Source organism: Neltuma alba, unplaced genomic scaffold (genome assembly GCF_004799145.2).
Source record: "Neltuma alba isolate B1F8T4 unplaced genomic scaffold, ASM479914v2 tig00011424_pilon, whole genome shotgun sequence".
Lineage (NCBI taxonomy): Eukaryota > Viridiplantae > Streptophyta > Magnoliopsida > Fabales > Fabaceae > Neltuma > Neltuma alba.
The window spans coordinates 487,660-503,142 of NW_021636108.1; the positions used below are offsets into that span (position 1 = coordinate 487,660).

Below are 15,483 nucleotides of genomic sequence, written 5' to 3' on the forward strand. Positions count from 1 at the left end.
TTGTTCACACCCGACAAGGTGATTATATTGACTATAAAAGAGTCAATATTGTCTGAGTAGACTTTAAATAGTTGAATTTGATTCATGTGGATACAAAAAAATGTTGAGAGATTTTACTTCAACGTAATTTCTTCTGAGGAGTTAGTTAATTAATATGTGTAAATTAAAAAGATAATAAATTATTAATTCTATATCATTTTAGAAGCAAGATAAATTGATTTAAAAAGAATGATAATATGAGATATAAAATAGATTAAGATTTGTATTCAGAATTAACGTTAATTGCTTAATCAGGACTAAATGGTTTGGCCATAGTTGCTTCGAATTGACGACTTTTAGGCTGCCCAAACCCTAGCTAAGAATTCCCTCCGTTCATTGTATTTCTCTGTCAAGAATAAGATTATTGTACACAGATTAAATATATATATTAAAAATATGTTATATTATACTCCCTCCATCCCTTATTATAAGATCTCATTTTTTGAGTGGTATTGTCTCTTTTTATAAAGTCCTCTTTGAGTTTTCTGAGTATTTAATGTATTTAATACATTCTCTTTTTTTATTTATCTCACTATTACTCTCTCATATTTATCCATTTATATATAGGGATATATTTTAAAAAAATTACATTTGTTACATATTAATTGTTTTAAACTAATTTTAATTGTTTTCTTAAACCACGCAATTTAGTTAAAATGATCTTATAACAAGAGACAGAGTAATACCAAATTTGTTCCTCGTATAATACCTCCAAAAACATTGTAATAATAATGGTCAATTACTCGCATGATAATACAGGAAAAAAAAATCTTAGTATTAAATACTCGATTCAAAATTCTAACTAAAAGACATGTAACAAGAAACAAAATTACTTCTATCAAATGACAAATACCTTTTTTTAAAAAAAATAAAAATAATTATAATTACGGTGAAGCCAAGTTTTGGATGTTTTATTTATGACCGACATGTCGGTAACTTGGAATTATAATCAGAGGAAGGAACTGTTATGTCTCAACTTGCAGGTCGCTTTTCTGTGAATTTGTTTTTATCAATTAATTGCCCACTTGTATTGTAATCTGACTTGATTAGCGAACTTTGATGTGTAATTAAAGTCATTAACGCGATTCATGGTTTTGAGATTAGCGCGCAATTATATAGGGGCCCACGTGGCAAGTTAATCAATCCCACTGTCATGATTCTCCAAGTTGATCATTTATATGATACTCCCTCTCGTTCTTATTATAAATTTTAAATAATTAATTTACAGATAATAAATAATTAATTAAAATTAGTTTAAAGCAATAAATAGGTTAGAAATGTAATTTTATTTCTAAACATATCCTTATAATAAATGGAAAAAAAAGATGAAAAAGAATGTGTGAAGAAATGTGATATGAGAGAAATAAATAATTAAGGGTAAAATCATAAAAAAATGCATTAAATACTAAGACAAATCTCAAATTGAAACTTATAAAATAGACCATACTCTTTTCTAAATTTGAAGCTTATAAATAGGACTGGAGGGAGAAATTAATTAATAAAATTACGTAATAGTAATAATCAAGAAACTGCATATAACATGGATTAATATAATTAAATTATTCCCACTCAGAGAGCAAATAAATTGTGTAGCATTATTATTCTATGAATGTTGTGGATCAAGATGAGGTGGACAAACATTCTTATTAAAAACGATGAACTTGTGATTAGAATGCATTAACTAAAACATTATTCTTAAAATTATTTTATTTTTGTGGCTAAAGTTTTAATCTGTTTCATATATGTCGTAACTTGATTTACGGACGGCGTTATATTTCAAAACCATGATTATTGATATAGAGATGAGAAAAAAAAAAAAAAGGATGAACATGACACAAATCAAAATTCTACACAGACTACTAACTAAACTAAAACAAGTAAATAATTAAGAGACAAATAACAATGAACCTAATAAACCATATTAATTGTCACCTCTTATTACTAATTTAAATAAATTAAGAAAATTAGTTAAAGTAGTTATTTGTAATAAATAGATGTTTTTTTTTCTAAAAACCCCTATTAATCATGTGTATGAGCTAGAACCATTATTTGATAATGAAACCTTTAATATATGCATTTGTTACAAGGACTATCTTGAAAAAAATTAAATAAATATGAGAGACAAAATAAATTGAGATATTATATTTAAGAGTAAAAAGTATTAAACTAGCTCTTATATTAATGATTGGAGGTAGTATTATTTATTAGCAGTACGGGTAAGATGGGTGTGCATGAATATTGTGAGAGTAAAAATTTCAAAGAAACTAAATTCAAGAATTGTGGGCATAGATATATTTTTGTAAGGACTCATGCATCGACGAAGAGTGAGCAATAAATTGGGGGCATTTTGTGAGAAGTTGGTTCATGCACAAAAAGATTACTATATCTATTAATGAGAATGGTCAATATTGTGAGAGAGAGAGAGAGAGAGTATAATGTTCAAAGTGGAGAGAGAATAATAAACAACTCAAACAAACATATATACTTTGAGGAGTGCGAAATGAATCAAGAAGTAGGTGAGGTGCATTGTTTGTAGACGCAGATCATATTTTATATGCATGTGGCCGAACTATCTGCTGCTGCAATCAGATATACATATATCAGAGCCCATTTCTCTCATCATATTCATCCTCTCATCAACGCCCTGTGTCTAATATTCATTATTCATGCATGTACCTGCGAATTTCAAACCTAATATCCATAATCTCTAAGTTCCAAGGAAGACAACGGTGTGAGATAGAAAGTAATTACAAGATCGATACAGTAACAAAACTGGGTTGCCTTCATGAACGGCACCGCATGTATCATGATGCTTCGTATACATCTAACCTATATTACTACATCATCATCTTTTCACATCGTGATCCATTCGAGGTTTGAATATGAAACAGTTTTTGATGGAATTAGTTAGTTATGTTAATTTGTTTAAGCAAACAATATTATTGGGACCGATCAAAACCACATGGTTTTGAATTAATCATAGAGAAGAAGTGATTTCATATACTATATCAGGTAAAGATTTAAGAAAAATTTTAGTTTTAACCTACCTCATCAATACAATATTGTATTAAACAGGAAAATCAATGATCTTTTGTTGGTTAATTGGCTGTTTGGGATACATTATTGTTCCTGTATTTCCTTTCTGCCAAGCGATGGCTAGCTAGGAACCGAAAATGAGTCGGAAAAAAAAAAAAGTATGTGTGTTCAACTGAACATATTGGAGTTGGATGCATTGAATATATATATATGTGTGTGTGTGTGTGTGTGTAATCACATATATACTATGATCAAGTTGATGAATTGGTAATGTACGTTAATATAAAAATTAGTTTGAAATTCAATTTAGTCCTAAATATAAAACCCAAATACACTTTGTCTTTATATTTATTGGTAATCTATGTAGTAGTTGCACATGTTAAAAGTTCCATCAAATGATAATTCTACCTAATAATATATATAGTAAATATATTTTCAAAAAGACAATATTTATTTATTACAAATAACTACTTAACAAACTTTCTTAATCTATTTAAATTAGTTAACTAACGATTATATATTAAGGATAGAAAGTAGTACTATAATAGCCAATCAATAGTCGTATTTTTTTTTGCAAATAAAGTGTTAATTTATGTTTTATGATTTTTAATTTTGGGGCTGACAGTGACAAACTCCAAACTTTGCACTAACTTCAAAAAAAAAAAAACAGAGAAATAAGTAATGGGGATGATGAATTAGATACATAGAATAATGGTTGTAATGAGACGGAAGTTGCAGAGACAGCAGAGACGTGCCTTGAAAGCCTATGCATACTCAAATTAGGGTCAGATTAAGAGAAGAGGTGCGCTTCCCTCACATTCATCTCACTTTGCATATGACATTATATTATATCTATTCATTTCACTTTTAATTTTTTTAATATATATAAATAAGAATATTTATCTTATACCACTACACCATAGTTAGCTAGCTAGGTTCCATTCATTTGGAGAACATTTGCTCCTTGCGGTCCCATATAATTAAGCAACTTTTAAAAGATTTGTTAAAATTGATAAAAACAATAAGTATATGTAAAAAATATATTTTTTTAAATTATAACTTAGTTATGGAGAAAATGAGTGAAAGTGCCAACGTATGATAATTAATACAAAGACATATATTTAAAGTAGGCAAAAATAATTTTAAAAAATTAAGACATATACAAAGTGTACGTTATAAAAAGACTAACCATATTTCGAAAATTATAATTTACGTATCGTAGCGGTGTTAGACAAAAATTTTAATTGAAATTGAAATGAGGGGAACGATGGTCAAAAGGAAATGAGGAGAACCAGTTTTAAATTAATCAGCAATTAATCACTTTACACGTTTATAGTGCTTCGTTCTAACGGTCTAGCTCTAGCCTATATACAGACACATTTTAAATATATACTAATTGAAAAATGAGATTATTTGAAGATCTAAATAGTAAAATTAAATATAAAAAATCTCAAAAAATGATTTTCTTCTATCTCATAACTTTAGTTAACTCATAAATAACATAATTCGACTTGTAGACATAAAATTCTGATTTATAAACATTAATTATTAAATTTAACTGATAAATATTCAAATACAATTTATAAATATAAAATTTTTAAAATTTTTATATTTAATGATTTTTTCCCACGCATAGTTAGCTTCCCATCGGTATATATTTCATGTTTTTATGTGCACATATGGCTAATTTTCGTTGATATATTGCGTATATTAAATTATGCATGCCTAGTATAGTTTACTACTATTTCCGATTTTTAATATAAAAACTAGTTTAATATTCAATTTGGATTTAATATAAGATTTTAATTTATTTCGTCTCTCATATTTATCTTTTTTTTTAAGTAGTCATTATAATAGCTGCATATGTTAAAGGTTTTACTAAATAGTAATTCTAATTAATACATATAATTAGTAGAAATATTTTAAGAAGAATAATAGATATTTTTATAAATAACTAACTTAATAAATTTTTTTAATCTATTTAAAATTGTAGGCGACTAGGCGTGAGGTGGTGATTATCTACACGTAGTTTCCAGGGGTACTGTAAATGTAAGATTGTGAAAGGTGTTGTTATCTTCTTTTTTTTTTTAGTAGGATGGTATCGCTGCCTCAGGGTATCCCAGCACAACTGGCCAACTAATCCCAGGTGCACTCGCAGGTATTAAGCCCATGATATGGTAGGAAGGCGCCTTGCGTTCCCGTTTGCGACCAGTCGGACCTACCTCAAGGTGTCGTTATCTTTAGGTGACATGCATGTGAACTTTTGCGCGTGTATGGTATCAGCACGAATCAAACAGGCTTCTTTTCTTTTCTTTTTTGTAAATGTTTTTAGGATTATACCGAACTTTATAAAAAGTATGAGTAAGTACAATACCCAGGTCAATTTCATATCGAATTCTCCAATTAAGCGTAATCACATATTCTATTTATAAATTATTAATTTTAATATTATTTAATTATAAACTTATATAAAAATAAAACACATAAGCATATATGGCTAAATAACTTGACCTAAATATTTTCTTATGAGTGATATTTTTAGAAAATACCAATAAAAAATTATTATTATACTATGTTCTTATAATTACTAATAATCTTTGAGGGGAATTTTAAATCTTAAATATACACTTGCTATAGCTGCCAATTTGCATAAGTTCTTTGACGTCATTTTCCTGAAATAAACTAAGTTTTATAAAATGGGCCAAGACATCATATTACTTGGTGGAATTATTCACCTTATGCAATGTACGAGGCACCGATTAATAAGTGTACTTCTTAGCGATGCATCATTCTAAATGACTTGCCAACAAACTAAGACAATTAAATGGAAAATGACACTTTGGCACTAATTAATACTCCTTTAGTCTTATTCATAGAGTATAAAGAGAAATTTTTTTTAGTCTTATTTATAAATTATTTTATTTTATTTTTTAGTATGAATGTATTATTCTGCTTTTCATTTATTATAATATAGATAGTTATTTTTAAAAAAATTGTATATAATAAATAGAGGTAAAGTTACAATGTTGTTATATTTGACTGAAGAGTTAATGCAATTTAAAATTTTTCTTAACCTGTGTGAAATATATTGAAAATATCTTATAAAAAGAGTAAAAAAGTAAGAAATATAATCATATTCTAGATTCTAAAATTTAACATTCCAATTGATTATCATGATGCTTTACTATTACATTTAAAAATAATGGATAAAAATCTCAGGAAGGCATGGGAAACCTTACAAGACTGGCAGACATCGAAGTTAGCGAAAAACATGAAGTTTCACACGTTTAAATATATATAAAATGCAAAAAATAACTTAAAGAGAACTATCTCTAATTGAGTCTGATAATACTTGAATCTAACTAATAAGATGGTCATCTTAAAAACTTGCACATGTTTTTCTTAAAACTAAGCTTGAATTAGCATTTTTCAAATGAATGTACAAAAATTAAAAAATAACCTTACTTTCAATATTTTCAACTCAAATGTCAGTAGAAGCATTATTGTCAGTTATTTTTTATGTAATAAACAAGGTCTTTAATTAGCATTATAATTAAGAATTTTAGGTATTAAAAGTCTCGTTATTCCTTTTATTTAACTTGATAAAAAATTGTCATTTTCTCACCATTATAGGCATAAACAGAAATTAACACTCTCAATGTCACACATTCATTTTTTCATTTGTCTTCACAGAATTAGCAAAACTTAGCTTCCCTTCATTCCAATTTACCTCAACTGATTATACATTAACTTGAAGCAAGGAAAAAGCCAAGTTAAAGGGGTTGGCAGGTTGTTTATTCTTATAATCTTAATCTTCTGGAAGGAAAAAACCAAAAGAGAGAGAGAGAGAGATTCATTGATCCTAACCTCCCCCTATCATTTTTGTGCTTCTTTACTTTTCAATGCTCACTTCTTTTTTAATTAATTACTTGTCAACGAAAATTATTTGGCGCGTAATTTTCTAAGTATGTGGTCGATGTGATAATGAAGCATGAACAAATATAAATTAAAATGTGAAAGCCCATAAAATTACGTAAATATAATGAGACATGTAATTTCAGCCATACTACTAAAAAATACTCCTTCGGTCCTAAATATATGACTTCTTTTGTATTAAATTACACTACAAAATAGGTCCTATATTTAGGACCGGAGAAGTAAACAAAATGTCATCAAATGCTCCATTAAATTTAATACTCTTCTATCTTGTTAATCCATTATTTAAATTGTTTAAATACAATTCAAACCATCTAAAATATTTTTCGTTCTTTAACTCTAATCAAACATTACGTGAAGTCCAAAGTAATAAACATGTTTTTTTTTGTATGCCTGCAGATATATTCTTCCAAAGATTACATATTATATACATATTTATATAAATAATACTATCATTGATACTTTTGTTTATTGAAAATTGAAAATGTTTTCTCAATTATCAAATATGACGGTATTTTAAATCAGTCTGAATGGCAAAAACATAAATATTAAAGCATAACCATCCAAATTTAGTTCGGATGATCAAAAAAATCTATGGCCGGTGAATTTCTTTTTTTTTTTTCGGACCAAAGACTGAAGGAAAAACCACCTAATGCGGGTGGTACAAATTTCTTATTTTTTTTTAACTTATGCTTTCATATGATGATTTGAAAGTACCATAAAAGATAATCTTCCTGCATTATGAGACAGAGAATTTAATATTTTCAAGAGAAGTTCAATATTCAGCGTTACGTATTGGAAACTATATATGAAGAATATGTTGAATTTAATTTCGTGTAAAATTGAAATATTATCATTTTCTTAAATCAGGAAAGAATGAAGATCCATGTCTTTTATTCTGAGCCACGCTTGCATTTCTGATGCCCCATAGAATGGACCCACCATAATTGAATTAAGGGAGGGTTCTGGTGAAATTGAAATTCAGTGAATGTCTAATTGTCTAAGCAAAAAAGTCTTTTAGATGGGGACCCTCAAATTCTTTCACCTTGTTCATTCCCTCCTCTCTCTCTCTATTCGGCCCCTTAAAAATGCACTAATAAATAATACATTTTTATAAAACTTGAAAAATAATTCTCTTCTGTTCACTCCAGTTCCATCAATACGATGTGAACTCATTAATTTTTAGACGAATTTAATATAGTTAATGTTACTAGACTCAACAAACATAAAACTTTAGTGTGATAAGGCTCACGTTTTGTTGCACTTTGATCCATTTAGATCGACATGAATTAATTTTTTTAATTTTTTTTTCTATACATTTGGTGTGGCTATTGTATATAATTATTTATATCTCATGAAAGATCAACTACAGTTTATTGATATTTTCATATCAACATCCATTATTAAATTTTACTCCTCTGGTCTTATTTATTAGCTTCAAAATTGGGAAGGGGAGTGGTTCATTTTATAAGCTTCAGTTTAGAATTGTCTTAATATTTAATGCATTTATCTCACTTTTGTTTTTAATTATTTATTCTCTCTCTGTTATTATATTATCTTTTATCACATTTCTCCACACATTTTTTTATTTTTTTTCTCATTTATTATAAGGGTATATTTGGAAACAAAACTATATTTTTAACATATTTATTGCTTCTAACTAATTTGAACTAATAGTTTATTATTCGTTAATTAATTATTTGAAGCTTATAATAAAAAACAGGAGGACTTTTAGTGTTTATTTCTTTTCTAACTTTGGCAATCATATTTGCATATCGCACCAAAAGAAAATCAAATTTGCTGCGGAAAATGGTTATTGGAGGTCATACCAATCTATTTATTGTAGGGCAATAGGGGATTGTATCAATCTTAATTTCCCATCTAACACGAAAATTACTACCAAATTAACTTGAGATGAAACATTGATTCTGGGATTAGCATCTGAAAGCAAAGTTAGAAAGACAAATCATCAATTACACCTCATTTTTTGTTTTGCCCTTTTGTAAATGATGATTGAGTTGTTTTTGAAAAAAAATAAAATAAAATAAAACATAGCGTGCTCCTTTTTCCTAGAATATAAAGTGCGCGTATCTTACACTAATCTCTCATGAAAAATGTTCAAACTTAAAAATAAAATAAATGTATTATTTTTGGAATAAAATAAGTAAAAGTATGTTTCAGGTGTTTTAATCATTAGAAATTTCCTATAATTATTATTTTGATTTTAAAAAAAATCCTCCAAGGCTCTAATTCTTTTTATAAGACAAATTTAAGAAGTTCTGTGGTTCTTATTTTTGGATAATTTATAAAATCTAGACAATAATTAATATTTTTAAAAAAATATGTACTTTTTCTCAAATAAATAGTGTGTGTGTGTGGGAGAAAGAACATTTAAATCAACGAAGGGTATCTGTAACGAGATAATATAATTTTAAAGACACTGAATAATTTTTTTATTTATTTAAACTAGGTAATTTTATAATAAAAAAGGAATTATATATAATCTGGTTTTAATTAATGATTATAGCAGCTCACTTACTGTTGCAGGATACAGCTTCCTTTTGAAAAATTCAATGATTCGCATCCCATCGTTATTCGTTTTCACAAAAAATAAACCAGAAAATCAAAGAAAATAACATCCTAGGATTTAGGATCCACTACAACAACAGCACATCCACCAGAAAAATACACACAAAAGTACCCAACGAAAAATAACATCCTAGGATTTAGGATCCACTACAACAACAGCACATCCACCAGAAAATACACACAAAAGTACCCAACGAGGGGAAAAACAAAAGGGAATTAAATTTGCAAACCAAAAAAAGGGAATTAAATTTTTATCTGGAAAAAGTTGTATTGTCTATTTTTCTAATCAGTCTGGTAATTTCAATCTAGCTGTAAAAAATCGGGTTCTTAGTCATTAGGTTAAGTGCTTTTCCTTAGATTAAGCTAAAAGCTTATAAAATCTTCTAGATAAAACTGAAACGAAAACGCAAGAGCAAAACCATGGGCACACAGACTAACAAATATTGGTTGAGGTCAAGGAATTATAATGCCATATGAAATCTAAAATCCAAACTTATATATTGTAGATTTTTTTATCTTACAGGCACATCCAAATAAACAAAGTTAACATCGAATCCTAAAATGTTAGTAATTAACTTTTTTAAATGAAAACCTGCTATAATGAATAAAAATTATTTTAGTTGATAAATAATTATCTCATAACCCATAAAGTTATGAATTCAAATTTCTTGAGGTATGTCTTAGTTTTTCTGAAATTCCGAATCTAATTCATCTAAACTTTTCATTTATCATAATATGAAAACTTTTTAAACCTTAAGGTATACTGGTCCTAATGAATTCCGGACCAAATTACCCAGACTTTTCACTTATAATAATATGAAAACATGCGGCAACCTTTTGTATCTGTCAACTAACGCGTTCAATTAATCAACCTGTTAGCCTTGGGAGGTCATACATGCTATCCTTTTGGGGGGAAAAAAGTATCTTTAATCTTTTTTTTCCCAAATGAATGACTACATACAGTTAATCCAACTTCATTCAGATGAACCATTGGACATACACTTGGCCCTCTTGTCCAGTTGTTTAATGTGTTTCTTCCAAATATCTCATTTTCCATTCTCCATCCTGCCAAGTTGCCAAATGTCCCTCTAGTTGGAAAAAGATTAAACCCAGCACACTGAACTGAACCATTAAAATTTTGTTAATTGTCAACAAGATGTTTTCTTTCTTAATTAACAGCGTACATGAGACACAGATTTGTTCATGCACTTCATCATTAGATTAAATAAACAAGATTTGGAGATGTTGTAATGCACGTACTGCTCATTGTATCTGCAAAAGTTGTGGACTTAAAAAATGGAGCTAGAAAGTTCTAAAGGCGCCTTAACAAGGTAATTTGGTTGTGGTGATCATGAATCTAAAGTATAACAGGAAAGTCCACACACAAATAATAGGATAATTAGGGGCTTAAAAAAACTGAACTTGGAAATTTGGAATTGTTTTTTTCCCCTGAGAGAGAGAGAGAGAGAGAGAGGTGGGAAAAGCGGTTCCTGGTATTGTATTTTCAAGGCCTGGTTTTGAGAAAAGGTTCAATGCATGTAGCATTCCCCTGTGTAAGACAGGGGAAGGGGAAATGAAGCTGTTGACGACACCTCTGTTTCTTCCTTTCCCAATATAAAAACTTTCCTCTCATTCATTCCATTCATCTCTTTAAAAGCTGCTTCTTCTCTCTCTTTTTTTTTCCCTGCTCTTGTGGGGTTACTGTTCTCTAATGTTCTTGATCCTTCTGCTTCACCTTCTCATCGTCTTCTCTGCTTCGTTTCTGTCGATCCTGGTCGTGTTCCTTTTTGGGAGGTTTCAGTTTTTTGAGCTTGAATTCTTGCTGTACTCATGCCTGCCCTCGTCAATTACAGTGGTACGCCTTCTGAGCCTTTCGGATTTCTTGAATGTTGAATCCATTCAAAATGGTCGGGTTTCGATGTCTGGTGATAATTTTTATGCATGTTTGCCAAGTTTGGATTCTTCGCGAGTTTCTTGTGAATTTTGTGGTTTAGATGAAAAAAACTCGTATTACATTTCTAATAGATTTTATTGGAGTCAGTTTTCCATTTTACCAGATGGCATCAGCCATATATTGCACACAGTGTGTTAAATTCAGAAAAAAGCTAATATCCATTTTAACAGGGGGATTGGGGGGATAAAAAAGAGCTGATATCTATGTTTGCATGTGTATGAATACTCTTGAGCTCGCCCTTGTAATAAGAATAGTTGAAGAGGGGGAAAATGGATCTACTTCTCTCTGTGTGACTGAGTACATAATGCACTGGTATATGTATCGAGTGCTTAAATCTTATTATAAGTGGGATAAATTTGGGACGCTTCTGGTTGAATATGCCATAATTGGGATCCATTTTTGTGTGGCTGATTTCGTGAACCGGCTTTTCAGGTGATGATGACCTCTATCCTGGGGGTTCTTTTTGCCCAAATCCTATGGATTTGGGTAGGCTATATGCTATTGGTTCGAACTTCGATGTTTACTGCCCTCCTAGCAAGCGAGCTCGGATCAGTGCCCCCTTTATGTTTGAAAAGCCTGAGTCTGAGCAAGATCAAAAGCCTACAATTGAAGTCCTTCCTGATGAATGCCTATTTGAGATATTCAGACGGCTCCCTACTGGCAAAGAAAGGACCTCATGCGCTGGTGTGTCTAAGAGATGGCTTATGCTCATGAGCAGTATCAGCAAAGCTGAAATCTGCAAGCCTGCTTCATCTGATATTGAAATGAGCCTGGCGGATGAGGATCAAGATAGTGAAGACGATGGCTACCTTACAAGGTGTTTGGAAGGAAGGAAAGCAAATGATGTAAGACTAGCTGCAGTAGTGGTTGGGACCAGTGGCCGTGGTGGACTGGGGAAACTCTCCATCAAAGGAAACAACTCTGGATGTGGGGTCTCTAACATTGGCCTCTCGGCCGTTGCTCGTGGCTGCCCTTCTCTCAGATCACTTTCTTTATGGAATGTGTCTTCTGTTGGGGATGAAGGCCTTATTGAGATAGCGAAAGGATGCCATATGTTGGAGAAACTTGATTTGTGCCAGACTTCGTCTATTAGTAACAAGAGTTTGATTGCCATAGCGGAGGGATGCCCCAATTTGACTACCTTAAATATTGAATCATGTCTAAAGATTGGAATGAGGGACTGCAGGCTATTGCAAAGTTCTGCCCAAACATACGGTGCATCTCTATCAAGGATTGCCCTCTTGTTGGAGATCATGGAGTTTCAAGTCTGTTAGCATCAGCATCCAACCTATCAAAGGTGAAGCTTCAGTCTTTGAACATTACTGATTTTTCTCTGGCTGTCATTGGCCATTATGGAAAGACAATTACGAATTTGGCTCTTAGTGACCTCCGAAATGTCAGTGAAAAGGGCTTTTGGGTCATGGATGTTGCTCAAGGTCTGCAGAAATTGATTTCGCTTACAATTACTTCTTGTCGAGGGGTAACCGATGCCAGTATTGAGGCCATTGGTAAAGGTTGCTGCAGCCTGAAGCAGATGTGCCTTCGGAAATGTTACTTTGTATCTGACAATGGGCTAGTAGCATTTGCCAAGACTGCAGGATCTCTTGAGAACTTGCACTTGGAGGAGTGTAGCAGAATCACCCAGGCTGGGATTATTGTTGCCCTTTCAGATCTCAGATCAAGGTTGAAGTCTCTCACACTTGTGAAGTGTATGGGAATTAAAGATATAGATATGGAAGAATCTATGCTTTCTCCTTGCACGTCTCTCCGATCTCTTACCATACGAAACTGCCCTGGTTTTGGTAGTGCAAGCCTGGCTATGGTGGGAAGTTATGCCCTCAACTTCAGCACATCGATCTCACCGGGCTTTATGGCATAACTGATGCTGGTCTTCTCCCTCTCTTGGAGAACAGTGAGGCAGGACTTGTCAAGGTGAACCTTGCTGGGTGTTGGAACTTGACTGATAACATAGTTTCAGCATTGGCAAGGCTACACGGTGGAACGCTTGAACTGCTGAATCTCGATGGCTGCATGAAGATTACCGACGCAAGCTTGGCTGCAATTGCAAATGACTGCCTGCTGTTGAATGATCTGGATGTGTCAAAGTGTGCAATCACTGATGCAGGTTTAGCTGTTCTTTCCAGTGCCAAGCAGCTCAGTCTGCAAGTACTCTCCCTTTCAGGCTGTTATGATATATCAAACAAGAGTGTCCCTTTCCTTAAAAAATTGGGCCGGAGCTTGGAGGGGTTGAATATTCAGAACTGCAATTCAATTGGAAGCAGCAAAATTGAGTCATTGATGGAGAGCTTGTGGAGATGTGATATTCTGGCTTGATGAATATAGTAACAAGTACATCTGCCGGATCCGGGAAGGGTGTGCAATTGAAAAAGGCTTTGAACTGGAAGTAGAACTCAAGAATACACAGTACTGTATGAAGTCAACTCACAAAGCCTGTGAGCTGGTGACATTCGGCATACTTTTTGGGCTGATATGCTTATCCCAAGTGGACTAGGTGGCGGTTTGAGGACCTGGCTGTTTTCCAGTGAACCGTGGCAGATCCCTTCTTGACTACCCACCCCCTCTTTTTTGCAGGCATTTCTTCCCCGTGAAGTGCTTGTTTCAACGCTTTTGGCCTCTCTAGCAAGACTGTTTTAAGGCTATGGTTCCCTGAAAAATACAGACATCAAGTCCTGGTTGATGGTTTGGTCTCCACTTGTGGACAATGCATTGTTTATGTGAGGTCTTACTTTGTGTTGCTGGATGATGTATAATGAGTATTTTAGCTTCTATGTCCGTACTTAAGCTTAGTTCATTGTTTCTTAAAGCTTGATGTCAGTGTAGTTTCTCGTGTCTTTTAAGAGTATTGCCACGCTTGAAAGGGATGAGGGACTTGTCTTAAGTTTTCCCTAGGGTTTTCTTCTGAGCTTTGACTTCGTGGTTGTGTAGGTCAGTTTTTAAGGCTTGGTGTCTTGTATTCAAGGGCTTTGGTGGGGGCAGTTCCGACACGTAGTCTGCCACAATAACCCTGTTTTGGGGGTTTTTTTTTTTTCTCCCCAAATCGAGTCCTTGTTTTTGCAGGCTTATCTTGCTTTATCAATTGTACTCTGCATGCCACTTTGTTGATCTATAATAGAATAACTACTTCCTACCCTTGTTGTAATCTCTTTCATTTTTGTTGCGAATATTTGTGTGTGTGTGTGTGTGTGTGAGAGGAAAACATACTGTATTATTGTTAGTAGCAGAATACGAAGATAAGGAAAATGTGGGGCAGGGAAAGTCTTGAAAATTGAAGTGAACAGAAATGTTGGTGGAGCCCTGGGTATCAATGCGAGTGACAAGTGTTTTTTCCTTGGGGAGAGCTGGGTGGTGGCACTGATGCTGCATCTTTAGAGGAAAGAGCAGCAACCCTTTTTACAGGTAGATGCTCTTTATTGTAATTATGTCTAACGTTCAAGTGATGTACTGATGTTGAACTGTGCTGAAGGATCTGACTTGATATAGCCGGATCAAATTTATTTTCCAGTTGGTGCAAGAATCTACAGTGCGAAATAGGGTAGTAGGTAGTGAGGGGGGAAAAAAGTGCTGTGAGGGAAGGATGGTTAGCTGCACATGCATTTGCATAAATTGCTTGCTCAAAAAAGCCAAACACTCGCTGACTCTGCTGCTACCTACCATCTGGAATTTTCAGATCATAAGTACTCCTCTCTCTCTCTCCTCTCTAATCTTCAAGTATCATTTCCTTTTGCCAGGCCTACCTATATATCGTAATAAGGGATTTTGTCTGCTTTCACCCATGTGCTTCTTCAGAGATTAAATCCTTATTTTAGGCCTCAAATCTCATGAAACATTAATTACAGATCCTTTGTAATGGAAATCTTGATTTGCTTGACTAAACCTTTGTATGAAGCCTAGGTTAGGCATCATAAGAT

The 15,483-nt window shown here is 32.3% G+C and overlaps 1 pseudogene; it reads left to right on the plus strand.

Annotated features, from left to right (window-relative positions):
* The first annotated feature begins 11,279 nt into the window (after window positions 1-11,279).
* On the plus strand, window positions 11,280-13,958 carry LOC114713359 (EIN3-binding F-box protein 1-like; annotated as a pseudogene).
* Window positions 13,959-15,483: the final 1,525 nt, after the last annotated feature.